Below are 10603 nucleotides of genomic sequence, written 5' to 3'. Positions count from 1 at the left end.
ACGTGAGTCCCCCAAGCCACAGTGGCCAGCACCCATCCCCCACAAGCTGTTTCCCAGAGGGGAAAGGAAAGAGAGTTGACCAGCAGCAGGAGCTGAGCACAACTAAGTTTCAAGTGTGGAATTAATTTAAAAATTCTAACTACTAAAAAAATAGGCCCCTAGCTCAGTCTGGTCAAAGCAGAGGTTGCTGATTTTTGCCTGGGTGCCGAGGGAGCAGGGCTGATGGAAAAAGAAAAAAGAAAAAAAAGCAGGTATTTGGATAGGATAGCACATGATATTTGAAAGGGTCTGGGCTCTGAAGGAAAGGAGGGGGCACATAGGATGTGAAGGTACACAAAGCAACATGCCCAATTTATGCTGTTGATTGGCAAACCTGGGGAACAGGGGTCCAGCTCTGAGGAGGATTTTTCTCTTTCTTTTTTTTTTGTGGCTGTGTTTCTACAAAGTCTGGACTACCTTTGAATACAGCTGCAAGGCTTCTAAGGTTGCAACTGCCCCAGGCATAAGCAGAAACAAGCTTGTTGGAGAGGTTGTCTAGAGCCTGTGCCTTCCCCAGGAAAGGGGTGGAGCCCAGGTCAGGTGGATTCCTTCCCTCAAAGAATTCAGACCCCAGGGTTTAGAGATTTGGAGCAATTAAAGCCAGCCTACAACCTCTCCTCTGTCTCCACCATGTCCCCAGCAGGCAGAGTTTGCTGAAGTTAAAGGTACTGCATCACCTTATGCTGTTGGGACCCACAGGCAGACAAGTGTCACATACTGGGCAGGACAGGAAATACACAGAGTCCAGAGACTTCACAGCAAAGTCTTTCAACATGCTGGGTCTCATCCTCAGGGAAAACTGATGCAGGTGACTCTTTCCTTCTGACAGGAGGCCAATTTGGCCTGGGAAAATCTGACTGGGATCCATAATATCTAATGAGACACTCCTAAGGGTGGGGGAAAAGGCACCATACAGGCAGGGTAAGAAACAAGAAAACGAGAACTGAAAAATTCTGCTCTGTTAAACAAAACTAAGCTAGTGGTCCAGAATAAGCTGAACTGAATGTCGAAGAACAGATAGACAACAAAGTTATCCAGCAAGAAAATCCAAGGTAAAAGAAGTGAAAACAATCTCCAGAATAAATTAACTAAGATAATTAAATGCCTAGATGCCAGCAATAAATAATGAATCACACTAGGAAAATTGAAGATATGAACCAGTCAAAGGAACACATCAGCAATTCAAATGAGATACAAGAGTTGAATCAATTATTTCAGAATGTTCAAACAGACATGGAAAAACCTCATCAAAAATTAAATCAATGAATTGAGGGAGGATATAAAGAAGGCAAGGAATGCAAAAAAAGAAGGAATCAAAAGTCTGAAAAAAACAGATCACAGAACTTATGGGAATGAAAGGCACAGTAGAAGAGATGAAAAAAACAATGTAAACCTACAATGCCAGATTTCAAGAGGCTGAAGATAGGATTAGTGAACTGGAGGATGGAACATCTGAAATCTGGCAAGAAAAAGAAAATATAGGGAAAAGAATGGAAAAATATGAGCAGGGACCCAGGGAATTGAATGACAACATGAAGCACATTAATATATGTGTTGTGTGTGTCTCAGAAGGAGAAGAGAAGGGAAACAGAGGAGAAAAACTAATGGAGGAAATTATTCCTGAAAGTTTCTCAACTCTTATGAAAGACTTAAAATTACAGATCCAAGAAGTGCAGCATACCCCAAATAAATTAGATCCAAATAGATGTACTCCAAGACACTTACTAATCAGAATGCCAGATGTCAAAGAGAAAGAGAGAATCTTGAAAGCAGCAAGAGAAAAGAAATCTATCATATATAAGGAAAGCCAATTAAGAGTGTGCACAGATTTCTCAGCAGACAAAATGGAGGCAAGAAGAGAGTGGAATGAAATATTTAAATTACTAAAAGAGTAATTTAAAAGATGGCAATTACTGCCATCCAAGAATTCTATATTCAGCAAAACTGTCCTTCAAAAATGAGGGGGAAATTAAAACATTTTCAGATAAAAAAAATCATTGAGAGAATTTGTGACCAAGAGACCAGCTCTACAAGAAATACCAAAGGGAGCACTAGAGGCAGATATGAAAAGACAGGAGAGAGAGGTGTGGAGAAGAGTGTAGAAATGAAGACTATCAGTAAAGGTAAAAAGAAGAAAAATTAGATATGACATATAAAGTCCAAAAGGCAAAATGATAGAAGAAAGTACTACCTGTACAGTAATAACACTAAATGTCAATGGATTAAACTCCTCAATCAAAAGGCATAGAGTAGCAGAATGGATTAAAAAACAAGACCCATCTATAGGCTGTCTACATGAAACACATCTTTGACCAAAGGATAAACATAGGTTGAAAGTGAAAGGTTGGGAAAAGATATTTCATGCAAATAACAATCAGAAATGAGCAGGAGTAGCTATACTAATATCCAACAAATTAGACTTCAAATGTAAAAGAGTTAAAAGAGACAAAGAGGGCACTATGCATTAATAAAAGGAACACTTCAACAAGAAGACATAGAAATCATAAATATTTATGTACCGAACCAGAATGCTCCAAAATATATGAGGTAAACCCTGAAAACACTTAAAAGAAAAATAGACACATCTACCATAATAATTGGAGGCTTCAATTCCCCACCATCATCAATGGACAGAACATCTAGACAGAGGATCAATAAAGAAACAGACAATTTGAATAATACCATAAATGAGATAGACTTAAGGACATTTATAGAACATTACACCCTACAACAGCAAGATACATCTTTTTCTCAAGTGCTCATGGATCATTCTTAAGGATAAACCATATCCTGGGTCACAAAGCAAGTCTCAATAAACATAAAAAGATTGAAATCATACAAAACACTTTCTCAGATCATAAAGGAATGAAGCTGGAAATCAGTAATAGGCAGAGTGCCAGAAAATTCACAAATATGTGGAGGCTCAACAACACTCTTAAATAACCAGTGAGTCAAGGAAGAAATTATAAGAAAAATCAGTAAATATCTCGATGTTAAATATAAGGCTTCATCAGTAAAATGGTAGTATAAATTTAAACTTAGCACAGTATGTTTTAGAATAAAACCTATGTAAAATCCCAAGATGCAATAGGTCTTTTAAAATATCTATTAAAGTTAAATAAACTCTGTTTCTTTCCAACACATTCTAAATACAGGACAGAGATTTTTAAGTTTCAGTCTCAAAATTGGTGCTAGCCATAAAAAATTTTAAATAAATTTGATCTTAAGAAAAAAGAAAAATACATGATGACTGTACAACACAAACAGTGGACCCTATTGTAAGCAATGGACTATATATAGTTAACAGTACAATTATTAAAATTTGCTTTTATTCTATCAAATGCACCAACTAAAGCAAAGTGTTAATAATAAGGTGGTATTTAGGAACTATGTATTTTATGCATGATTTTTCTATAAGCCTACAACTTCGCTAATAAAAGAAAAATCATAAAAAAAATCAAACCGTGATCAGAAGTTTTTATTGTACTACTTGTACCATAGAAACTACAGAACTGCTGGGAGAAATTAAAGAAACCTTGAAGAAATGGAGAGGCACACTGTGCTCATGGGTCACTGGATTCAATATTGGTGAGATGTCAATTCTGCAACAATTGAACTATACATACAATGTAAATCAGAAATTGACAAGCCAGCTCTATAAGTCATAATGAATTGCAGAGAACTTAAGAATGAATGTCAGAAAGAACTTCTCAAAGAAGAATAAAGTTAGAGCACTCTAAGACTCATGACAGGGCAACAGAAACTGACACTGTGTGGTATCATGTCAACATGAAGAAAAAGGTCACTGGAATGGAAGAGAGACCAGAAATAAACCCACACTTGTACAATTCATTTCTAACCACAGTGAAAAGACAATCCAGAGGAGAAAAGTATAGGTCTCTCCAACAAGTGGTGTTAGAGCAACTGGGTACCTTTACACAAAAATAAAAGCAAAATAAACAAAACAACCAAAAGAAACTCAATTTCAATCCAGGCTTTTGGTTAAAATAGCATTTTCACTGAAACAATAGATCACAGACCTAATGCAAAATCTGAAACTATAAAATTTCTAAATGAAAACATATAAGGAACCCTTTGCAATCCTGGGTGAAGCAAAGATTTCTTACACAGCACATCAAAAAAGTGATCAAATAAATGAAGTAATGCATTTACCTAATTCTCTTCATATCTATGGTCACACTCTCGCAGAAACAAACATTATCTTTTGCACAGAATAGTTTTAGTCACTCTTCTTGTTCACTCTGTCCCTGACAACGATTTTCACAAAAGTGAGCATGATATTTTAAAGTATGGTACCTGGCCATAGTCTTTCTCTACTTAAAGCTCTTTAAGAGGTTCTGAGGTCAATCAAGATGGTGCACTACAGTTCCGAAAGGCAGCGTTACCTGCTCTGCCAGTGTATTCTGGGAACTAACATGGGAAGAAGTGGCATTCTGAACCTGACTCTGAAGTTTGGGGTGGGGATGTGTGTGAACAGAATCATTGACTTGCCTGCTGCTGAGCAGGGCCTGTTCACTGGGAAAGGTGGTGCCAGCAACAGTCCTAGGCCTGAGCCACAACTGAGTGTGTCAGATGAGGTGGAGGAGGTGGACACCAGCAGCTGACAGGGCTGGGTGGGGTCTGCAGGCATTCACATCAGTGCCCCAGTCTGTGGCTGTGAAGAAAACAGAGGCCTGTACCTAGGCCTTCCTGGAGCATGCAGCATGCACTGTGTCACTGCATAAGAAGAGGAGGGGGCTGGGTAGTTATGGGAGCAGGGACAGGGATATTTGGCCACTGGGACTTCATTGGTATGTAGAGCTGTATCTAAATCTCTACTATCTGTGACTCCTGTGAAATCTACAGCACAGATGGGAGGGGTGCAGCAGGGTCCAGGGTCGAGGGCCATATCTGGGGGAGCCAAGGTGGAAGCTGGGAAAGCTTGCAGCATTCTGCATGATGGCCCCGTGGAAGAAGTCACATTGGTGCTGACTTTGCTTCTGCTCCATGAGCTGAATGGCCTAAGGACTGAGAGGCATTCCTCCTCATGCTGTTGGCATTAAGTACAAGAGATGACTCCAGGATTCACCCCTGGAAGCTGGAAAAATATCTCTTGGTGATGCACTTCAAGTCAAGGTCTCCTAGACTGCCCTTATGGGGTAACATCTGTTTCCTCTTAACAGGATCTACTTCCACATTGCTTCCAGCCCCCTGAGACCATGTCCCTGCCAGGCCCTGCTGCTCCTCATCCATAACCTCAGATTGCTCTTCCTCATCTTCCTTCTCTTCTTCACTGTGAAAATTATTCTCTCTAAACTGAGCTTGTAATGGGAATGATTCTTCTACTTAAAAAGCAAAGAAATCTACCACACTCCTTAGAAATGTTGTTCTAGTTTGCTAGATGCTTGAATGCAATATAACAGAAATGGAATAGCTTTTAAGAAGGGGGAGTTGCTAATTGCAGTTCTAAGGCTGTGAAATAGCCCAAATAAAAACAAGTCTATAGAAATGTCCAATCTACAGCATCCAGGGAAAGATACCTCGATTCAAGAGGGCCAATCAGAGCACAGCATCATCTGCCAGCCATCTCTCTCAGCTTCCTGTTTAATGAAACTCCCTGGGAGGCATTTTACTTCTTCATCTCCAAAGGGTGCTGGCTGATAGACTCTCTGCTTCATGGTCATGTCATTCTGTCATCCTTCTCTGTTATCCAAAGATCACTGGCTGGTGGACTCTCTGCTTTGTGGGTCTACAGCATCGTGAAGCTTTCTCCAAAATGCTTCCTCTTTTAAAGGATTCTAGTTTTAAAGTAATCAAGACCCCACCTGGAATGGGTGGAGACACATTTCCACCTAATCAAGTTTAACACACACATTTGATTAAATCATATCTACACAGAGTTAACCTAATCAAGTTTCAAGCCTATAGTGTGTAATAGGGATTAAAAGAAACCATTGGTCTGACAAGATTGTTCAGAATGAAAACATTTCCTTTATAGGGTACTTAAATCCTTTCAAACTGGTATAAATGTCATGAGGAAATCAGTTCCATCAGATGTTACATTATGATTTCCTTTGAGAGTCACCATTCCTTTGTAATAATAGTCTAAGCACTGCTTCTTAATTTTGGCCATTTCTGAGTGGCCAGTGGAATCTCCTTTGATTTCCTTTCTCATGCATGGACTTGTGGCAGAAGTGAGAGGGAGACTGGCAAGACGTGGGGGCACTGTGGTCCTGGAAGGACTCATGAGTAGGACAGGGGTGGTCTGGTCAGGCTCAGAAGGACCATGCTTGAAGGTGTTTCAAAGCCCAGGGGCCCGTTGGGCAGCTGAACCTGTAGCACTTGCTGCTGCTGGATCTCCTGTCCCACAGAGATGCTACTGAGGGGGGAAGTGGGCGGGCGCACTTGCTGATGTGCTGGGACCCTTCAGCAGAGCTTTTAAGGCATTGTATCACATGGCTGCTCTACCTTTTCAGTGAAATCACCTGCAAATACCTTACAGTTATCTTGCTGTCCAACCAGCCCATTAATACATATCCCTTCAAGTTATACACACCATTGCACATTCGAACCTTTGCAAACTTCCCTCCCCTTCTCTTTTCTACCCTTTAAATCTTATATATATATATAGATATATATATATATATATAGTATTATCAAACCAAAACAACATACAAACATGAACATTCTTTATTTATTTTTATTAATTTATTTTTTAATTTTTAAATTTATTTATTTATTAATTAAAAATTAAAAACAAACAAAAACATTAACATATCATTCCATTCTACATATATAATCAGTAATTCTCAATTCATATGCAACATTTCTTAGAACATTTGCATCAGTTCAGTAAAAGAAATAAAAAGACAACAGAAGAAGAAATAAAATGATAACAGAGAAAAAAGATTATACATACCATACCATACTTTTATTGATCACTAGCATTTCAAACTAAATTTATTTTAACATTTGTCCCCCCTATTATTTATTTTTATTCCATATGTTCTACTCATCTGTTGATAAGGTAGATAAAAGGAGCATCAGACACAAGGTTTTCACAACCACACAGACACATTGTGAAAGCTATATCATTATTCAATCATCATCAAGAAACATGGCTACTGGAACACAGCTCTACATTTTCAGGCAGTTCCCTCCAGCCCCTCCATGACATCTTGGTTAACAAGGTGCTATCTACTTAGTGCATAAGAATAACCTCCAGGATAACCTCTTGACTCTGTTAGGAATCTCTCAGCCATTGACACTTTGTCTCATTTCACTCTTCTCCGTTTTGGTGAAGAAGGTTTTCTCAATCACTTGATTCTGGGTCTCAGCTCATTCTAGAGTTTTTATCAATCCCTTGATGCTGAATCTCAGCTCATTTTGAGATTTCTGTCCCACGTTGCCAGGAAGATCCACACCCCCGGGAGTCATGTCCCATGTAGACAGGGGAAGGGTGGTGAGTTTGCTTGCTGTGTTGGCTGGAGAGAGAGGCCATATTTGAGCAACAAAAGAGGTTCTCCTGGGGGTGACACTTAGGCCTAATTTTAACTAGACTTGACCTATCCCCTGTGGGGTTAAGTTTCATATGAACAAACCCCAAGACTGGGGGCTCAGCCTGAAGCTCTGGTTGCCCACACTGCTTGTGAAAATATCAAGAATTAAACTTGGGGAAGTTGAGATTTCCCCCGTTCTCACCATTCTTTGCAAATACTTTGCAAATACTTCTCCACTCACTGATCAAATCACTTTGGGATTCATCAGGGCATTACCTGGACAAACCAACAAATTCTCATGTCCTACCCAAAGTTCCATGTACTTAAGGTGTTCAACGAACTATCTACATGAGTTATATTAGGAGATGCACTAGTCAAAGCATAAATTTGTACCAAATAAACATTTTTTGCTTTAGTCTCATACATAAGTTAAAATTTTAAAATATTAATTACCATCTATTTTCAGCACACTGCAGTAATGACATAATTTATTGTTCTTCTGCATGCAAAAACATTTTTTAAATTTGTACATTTAGTCACTATCGTTATACACTCTAGGAATTCCTAGATTATACCATTTCAATCTTTATCGTCTATCTTTCTTTGTGATTTCATTTATGTCCCAGCCCTCCTACCTCTATCATTCTCACATGCAGCTTCATTCAGTGTTTTAACATAATTGTATTACAGTTAGGTAATATTGTGCTGTCCATTTCTGAGTTTTTATATTCAGTCATGTTCACAATCTGTATACCTTCAGCTCTAATTACCCAATATCTTACCCTATTCCTATCTCCTGATGGTCTCTGTTACCAAGGAAATATTCCAAGTTTATTCACTAATGTCAGTTCATATCAGTGAGACCATACGGTATTTGTCCTTTTGGTTCTGGCTAATCACACTCAGCCTAATGTCCTCAACTTGTTAAATACTTCATAACTTTATTCTGTCTTACAGCTGCATAATATTTCATCTTATGTAAATGCCACAGTTTGTTTAGCCAACCGTCTGTTGATGGGCCTTTTGACTGCTTCCATCTCTTGGTAATTGTAAATAATGCTGCTATAAACATTGATGTGTAAATGTCCATTTGTGTCCTTGCCCTCATGTTCTTTGAGTAGAGACAGCACATAGATAGGTCCTGTTTTTTAATCCATTTTGCCAGACTATGTCTTTTGATTGGAGAGTTTAATCCATTAACATTCAGTGTTATTACTGCATGGGTTGTACTTTCTTCTACTATTTTGACTTCTGGATTTTATATGTCATATCTAAGTTTCCTTCTTTTTACCTTTACTATTTTTATAGTCTTCCTTTCTACACTCTTCTCCACACCTCTCTCTTCTGTCTTCGTATCTGTCTCTAGTGCTCCCTTTAGTATTTCTTGCAGAGCTGGTCTCTTGGCCACAAATTCTCTCAGTGATTTTTTGTCTGAAAATGTTTTAATTTCTCCCTCATTTTTGAAGGACAATTTTGCTAGATATAGAATTCTTGGTTGGCAGTTTTTCTCTTTCAGTGGTTTAAATATATCATCCCACTGTCTTCTTGCCTCCATGGTTTCTGCTGAGAGATCTGGACATAGTCTTATTGGGCTTCCCTTTCATGTGATGGATTGCTTTACTCTTGCTGCTTTCAAGATTCTCTCTTTCTCTTTGACCTCTGACATTCTGATTAGTAAATGTCTTGGAGTATGTCTATTTGGATCTATTCTCTTTGGGGTAGCTGCACTTCTTGGATCTGTAATTTTAAGTCTTTCATAAGAGTTGGGAAATTTTCAGTGATAATTTCCTCCATTAGTTTTTCTCCTCCTTTTCCCTCCTCTTCTTCTTCTGGGACACCCACAACATATGTTTTCATGTGCTTCAAATTGTCCTTCAATTCCCTGAGTCCCTGCTCATATTTTTCCATTTTTTCCCTATATTTTCTTTTTCTTGCCAGATTTCAGATGTTCCATCGTCCAGTTCACTACTCCTATGTTCTATCTCTCAAAATCTACCATTGTTGGTTTCCATTGGTTTTTTTTCATCTCTTCTACCTTATCTTTCATTCCCATAAACTCTGTGATTTGTTTTATCAGACTTTTGATTTCTTCTTTTTGTTCATTCCTTGCCTTCTTTATATCCTCCTTCAATTCACTGTTTTGGTTTTTGATGAGATTTTTCATGTCTGTTCATGTATTCTGAACTAATTGTTTCAGCTCTTGTATGTCATTTGAATTGTTGGATTGTTCCTTTGACTGGGCTATATCTTCAATTTTCCTAGTGTGATTTGTTATTTTTTGCTGGTATCTAGGCATTTAATTACCTTAATTAGTTTATTCTGGAGATTGCTTTCACTTCTTTTACCTAGGGTTTTCTTGCTGGATGAATTTGTTGTCTATCTGTTCTCTGACATTCAGTTCAGCTTTATCTGGACCTCTAGCTTAAGTTTTGTTTAACAGAGGAGAATTTTTCAGTTCTTGTTTTCTTGTTTCTTGCCCTGCTTGTATGGTGCCTTCCCCCCCCCACCCCTTAGGAATGTCTACTTAGATATTATAGACCCCAGCCGGATTTTCCCAGACCAAACTGGCCTCCCATCAGGAGGAAAGAGTCACCTGCATCAGTTTTCCCTGAGAGTGAGACCCAGCAGGTTGAAAGACTTTCTTGTGAAGTCTCTGGGCTCTGTTTTCCTTATCCTTCCCAGTATGTGGTGCTTGTCTGCCTGAAGGTCCCACCAGCACAAGATGATGTGGCACTTTAACTTTGGCACACTCTCCCTGCTGGGGGCATGGTGGAGACAGAGGAGAGGTTGTAGGCTGGTTTTAATGGCTTCAAATTACCAAGCCCTGGTGTCTGAATTCCTTGAGAGAGGGATTCCACCTGAGTTGGGCTTCATCCCTCCCCTGGGGAAGGCACAGGCTCCAGACAAGCCCCCAAAAGAGCTCACTTCTACCTATGCCTGGGGCAGTTGCAGCCTGAGAAGTCCTGCTGCTATATCCAAAGGCAGTCAAGCCTTTGTAGAAACACAGCCACAAAAATCTCTTTCATTCTTTTTTTCCCTTTTCCATCAGCCCTGCCCCTTTGGCA

This window comes from Tamandua tetradactyla, chromosome 23, assembly GCF_023851605.1.
Source record: "Tamandua tetradactyla isolate mTamTet1 chromosome 23, mTamTet1.pri, whole genome shotgun sequence".
In the NCBI taxonomy this organism is placed as follows: domain Eukaryota; kingdom Metazoa; phylum Chordata; class Mammalia; order Pilosa; family Myrmecophagidae; genus Tamandua; species Tamandua tetradactyla.
The sequence above is the reverse complement of the archived record's forward strand: the minus strand, read 5'-3'. Positions refer to the sequence as shown.